Genomic DNA, 6060 nt, shown 5'->3' on the forward strand with positions numbered 1-6060 from the left:
TATCTCCTGAATTAGGAAAGAAAAGAGTCATAGGCAAGTCAGAACAAACAAGTCCAGCAAGTCTCAGTGACAGAGGCTTACCCAGTAGCATGATTCCTCCCCTAAAACAACAATACACTTCTTTCATCACACCTTTCATCCAGGAATCCCGAAGCCTTTTCAGAGCATTAACTACACCCTGCAACACCCCAAATCAGAGAAACCATGAAAATTTTGCAAGGACACAGAGTTTATTTCCTTCTTTGGTATAATTAAAAACAAGTCAGAAATTATGGGCAGGACCAATGCAAAAAAATTGCATGTTCTAAAAAGACAATGTTCAGTCACAGGCCAGATACAGAGCTGACATAAATTGATGTAGATTCAGTGGCATGTGCCTCAACGCCCTTGAACTTCCTTGAAATTGGTCATTTGGCCAGACAAGAACTTGCCCTCATAACCATTTCAAGGAGAAATCCAAGTTTGTCATTCTTCTTTAACTCCTTAGACATTCATTTTAATTGCGGCCACCTAACCACACACACATTTCTGTCCTGGAAAAATTCTAGGTCATAAACATTTGTGATACAAATATTTGCAGGTTGTCTAGATAAGCATTTCTACTTGTGCTAGTTACAGCAGGTTAATTCGCAAGTCAATTAACACAAGCACAAACTCTAACCTAAAGTAGCATTTTTCTCTTTTCTTGGGAACCCTTTTTTCAATTTTAAGTTCTCAGTTCCACCAAACTTACTACAAGATATATATGCCCACATAGCCTTACACACAGATTTGTTTTAGAAGGCAAATGAAGATGTCAGAACATCACAACAAGATACATGTGTGGCACATATTTGCTTTGCTGCAATAAATTTTCTAACATCTAGGGACTCTTTTCCTCTACCTTAATGATCTTCATTTGACCTTTCTACAGCTCAGGGATCACCTGCTTATTAACACACTGATGCGAATACATCTTACATGGCTGAAGCTCCTCCTTCCACCTTACATCAAGTCCATAGCCAAGTAACAGGAAGACTGCCTTTCTGGGAAGGCCAGCTTCTTCTGAATGAAACATAGGCTAAAGATAAGCCTCAGATTCTCATAATTTGGATTCAGTCAATGTCTCAGCATAATTTGTTACAAAACACAATGAATACAGTTGCTAATGATGCACATAACATAATTGTTTCTCGATACTTTAACTGGAAGCTGCATTGCCATCCCATATAGGAACACTTCTATTGAGTCAGTCCAGATGTGCAAGAGAAATGCAGTCAGAAGCCTAGCTAGAGGGTGACAATTTCCAAGGGTAAAGTATCAAGTGTCATATGATTACCTGACCCATGTGTAGGTGGTGCGAAGACGTATTCATTCCAGGCAGACCATGATCCTCAGAGATAGAGCCCATTCTTGTGACTTGATCATGGCATAGGTGGAAGAATGCACGACACAGAGGCTTCATGGCAACCTCTGAACAGTCTCACCTGCAGGCAAAAAACCTATTGCTGCTTAAGGAAAGAGGTTAAACTAAGGCAGCTTTTTAGGGCACTGAAAAGCTCTTCCAGCCCTAGTTTCATGGCAGGAAGGCACCAAACTGATTAAGGATGTAATAATCCTGGCCAATGGTCCCCTCTCTGCACAAGGTGTCTGTGTATCTTCTTGTACTGACAATACTTCCCTGGGACAGAAAACCCAGGAACAGGCAATAGCCATCAGTGGTTCAGTTACCAGTTACCTAACAGGTTTGGCTCCTGATTCCAGAGACAGTGTACTGATAAGCCTGCTGGTGCAACACTGACAAACTTCAGAAAAAGTCTGGACAAGTTGGGAAACGCTGGGAATGAGGCAGGGGTTGTGGTCCACCTGGGTACCACATAAAAGGAAAAAAGAGATATTCTGGAGGCAGAATGTAGGATGCCAAAGACCAGGACCCCCATCATAACACAGCTGGTGCAGAGACAAAGTCTCAATGCACAACTAAAGCAATGGAGTAAGGAAGAGACTCAGGTTCATCAGGGACTGGGGAAGCTTCTAAGGTAGATAAAGCCTAGCAAAGGATGACCAGATTTCCACCTGAACTGAGAGGGAAACGGGATCTGCACTTCACATCAGGAAAATCACGCAGAAATCTCAAACTGACAAGTAGGAGAAAGCAGACTGGTGCACCCAGGATGAACTGTTCTGAATCCTACAGTAGACACTGCAACCTTAGGTAAAGAATAAGATAGAAATTGACAGAAGTCAAACAGTAAACAAAAGTAGTAAAAATAAAGTTTGAAATGAACAGTGTAGTGACAGAAAGGCAAAACAATGCTTTCCATGTTTCACAGAATTCCCTAAGAAGATAATGATGGCACAGACCCAGAATGCTTACTTTAAACAAGGAGATGGACACAGCAGGTATAAAGGAAACATGGTGGCAGGAAGGCAATGGAATGTGGAAATCCCAGGGAACTATTATTTCCAATTATTTTAATTACTCTGAAGTAAAATGTGAAGTTGTTACATTGCCCACTCAGATAATACTAGATTTCTAGATGCTATGAATAACTGTTTCAGGAACAGGCAGCTAGGAAACCCACAAAATGGGAAGCAACTCTTGATTCAGTCCTGACCAGTACACACAATTGGTTTATCATATTTCCGCCATGCACCTGAACTATATCAGCATCAGGTTTAGCATTTCTACAGACACTCAAAGCCAGAAGATCAACTACTGCCATGCTCAATTTCAAAGGCAGGAACCACACAAAAGTAGAAAAATCAATGAACCTAAAAGGGGAACCTTAAAGAACTGCATGTTTTCTGGAGACAGAGACACTATTTCAAGACATCATGTTAGTCTCAGAGCAAATGCATCCTGCCTGTCAAAGAAAAAAAAGCCTTGAGGAAGCATAAAGCTAAACATAGTGGCATTAAAAAAACAAAACCATTGGGAGCAAGAAAGCATACTTCAGAAAAGCTGAAAGGAAGGGTTATAAACTCAGGCACAAACTGCAAAAAAAACCCAATCCCAAAGTCAGGCAGAAGCATACCAGAACCATCTAGCTGATACTTCTCAGGAGCAAAGTATCAGTATAAGAAACTGGGGAACAAGCCAAAGTGACCAAGATCAGGTAGCACTCAACCAGGGTGAAGGATGGAAAAACTGCATTATCAATGATGGTATGCAGCCTCTCATCCAACACTACTTTATTGCCAGAAGATCAAGGGAAATCTTTCCAAAAAAGCATTCTAAAGCAAGTATGGGGAACCTTTGACAGTGTAATATGATATACAAAATGGCCACATTAGCTCAAGCAACTAAGTAATAAAAGTAGCAGGTATTTCTATAGATATGCTGTACGGGGTAGAATCATCACAGCTTTTGTAAAGCGAAGTGCTGCCTTGCAAACCTACCTCAATTCCTGAGAGGACAACAGCTGATGCATGAAGCATATTGATTGATAATGTCTGCTTGGATTTCCAAAAGCAGTTAAATAAGATCTCTCACAAAAGTCTCTTAAAAGATCTGAGCTGCCATGGGATATGGAGGCTTGAGATGGAAAACCACTTAAGAGAGGAAACACAGGAAACGGCAGTCTCCTATGAGAATATCAACTCAGGAGCAGTCAAAAAAACAAGAGGAACACTAGAAACTACTTGTAAAGAGAACAGAAAAGCAAAGGAGGAACAAACATATCACAACATTTATCCACGTTACACCTGTATCCTCAATACTGCCTTAAATTCTGGTCCATTTGCCCATCTCAAAGCTGATACAGAGGAACCATAAAAGGTCCCAAAAGAAGCAGCACAAGCTGATCAAAGGAACAAAGCAGCTTCTGTGCACAGGATGCATAGACCAGGGTTCTGCAACCTGAAAGAGGTATGGCGGAAGGGATAGGGGTCTAGAGAGTAATGTGTGGAGTAGTGAAAGTGAACAGGAAAACACTATTCACTGTTTCTTCTCATACAATAACTAGGGGACTTCAAACAAGAGCAGCAGGTTTAAAACAAGCACAAGAAGATACTGTCATATAACATACACATAAGGTATGTGAATCCTTGCTGCAAGGTACGTAAAATGTCAAATATTTTGCACATTTAAAGGGAATAATCAATTTTCTGGAAGAAAATTCCACATAGAGCTCTTAACTATGATGATTTCACCTTCGTGATGCAAGAATTTCCTGACTCAAATCACTGGAAGTTTAAAAAACACTCTGAGGAAGCACCATAATCTGACTGCTGTGTTCTCATCTTCCCTAGGTGTCCTCCATTGACTACTCCACAAGGCTCTAGTTCATTTAGCTGCTAGGCATTCCTTCATAATAATAATGAAGTATTATTAATCCTGTGATAGAACAACTGCCAGCTTGGGATCAATGTTTTCCCCATCTGTCTCCTGAGCAAAATCTGGTCTGACCTGCCTAGCAAGATCAGTAGCCACAGGAAGGATGTATTGGTGTCTTTGCTCTTAGAGAGTTAAGGAACCATGACAGACCTCTCATGAGAATAGTTCAGTTGGGAGGGTCCTACAATGATCACCTAAGTCCAACACCAAGAAACTATAGGCACCATGTTTCTCACCATTCAACAGTGCATTCAGTTCAGTTTACGGAGGAAGCTTGTGCTTTGCAGCAGCATGCGTTCCTGGCTATAGATCACCCTATCTGCATGGTATCTGTGTCTGATGATACATCAGACTCCAGAAAGGGGCTGTGGCCCCCCCAGGTAAGCTGAACAATGTTCCTCTGATCTGAGAGAGCCTAAAGGGGTGTCACAAAAGCAACAGCACTTCATGTCTTGTACATGACCAAAATTTGCCACTGTCTTTTTGGAAATTAATTTCAGACATGCACTATCATTTTCCTAGATTCCCCCAAAGCTTGGCAAGTGAGGTAGGGTATACAATAGGCACTTACCTGAAGTCAAGGCAGAAAATTACTTTTTCTTTCATATGTGGACACTGGGATGACATCAGTTAACCAGTGATTGATGTTCATGTTCTTCATCTTTTCTCCTCCAAAGTTGTCTAGTTACCAAGGCACCTGCCAAGGAAACAAAACCACTTTATTTATAACAATCCTAATTTAATATTAGGATAGAAAACTCCTGAGAGGATATTTGCATTTACAAAGGTTCTTGCCAGACAAATTGCTTAGCTCTTTTGTTGGGACAATAGCTCTTCCTTCAGGAAAAAGTCAATACTGATCCAGTGCTGCCACCCCAAATACAGCTCTTGACACAGGCAGCTACCAGGCAGCCTTCCTGAATAGAAAAGCTGAAGGAAACTCAGACTACACCTTTGTAGCCACAAGTTAAGAGAGTCCAGTCCCCAGTGCAGGACACCGCAACTCTCACAGCTGTGATCTGCAGACACATTTGGGAAAGAAAGGCTGCCTATGGGCTGTGCAAATTGGAATGGAAAAGCCTAGGTCTGTATAAGTCACCGAAAAGTTTGCAATGCAGCTCTGTTGTTACCCATTACAAACACAAGTCCAAATTTCATAGCTTATGCTTTTCCTCATGGTTACACACAAGTATCTTCCAATATATCAGCAATATTTTAAATATTCTAAATATTCAGCACAAATATATTTTAAAATAGTTATTTCAAAGTGTTCAGGAAAGGCATATTCAAACTTTTGTATGAGGAAAAAGCACAGTATACAACCAACACACCTTACAACTTGGCTTGTCCCCAAGTTTGAGTGTCCTTCCCCACAAGATGCATGTGGCTCAAGTGTATCTGCCACTGGATTTCAGTCATATTCATTTGCCTTTAAAAACACCAATTATTAGACCATGCCACAAATTGGCACACAAAGCTTCTCTTGGCTCATCTCTGTACAAGTGGGTTTCTAAAGACAAAATCTGCATATTCAAATAAACCCAAAATTTCCTAACAAAGGACTCAAAACCAGGGTTCCAGGCCATGATTCTTTAAACCAGATATTTAGGAGTAGGAAACGTTTAAAGATGTGGAATTTCCCAGGATAGACTCTAGTTAGGCAAACTTCACTAATCACAGAATGGCAGCCAAGAACACAGTGTACCTGCAGCCTCGCACACTGACCAGCACTCAGGTTCCTC

This window comes from Pygoscelis adeliae, unplaced genomic scaffold (genome assembly GCF_000699105.1).
Source record: "Pygoscelis adeliae isolate BGI_AS28 unplaced genomic scaffold, ASM69910v1 Scaffold39, whole genome shotgun sequence".
Classification (NCBI taxonomy): domain Eukaryota; kingdom Metazoa; phylum Chordata; class Aves; order Sphenisciformes; family Spheniscidae; genus Pygoscelis; species Pygoscelis adeliae.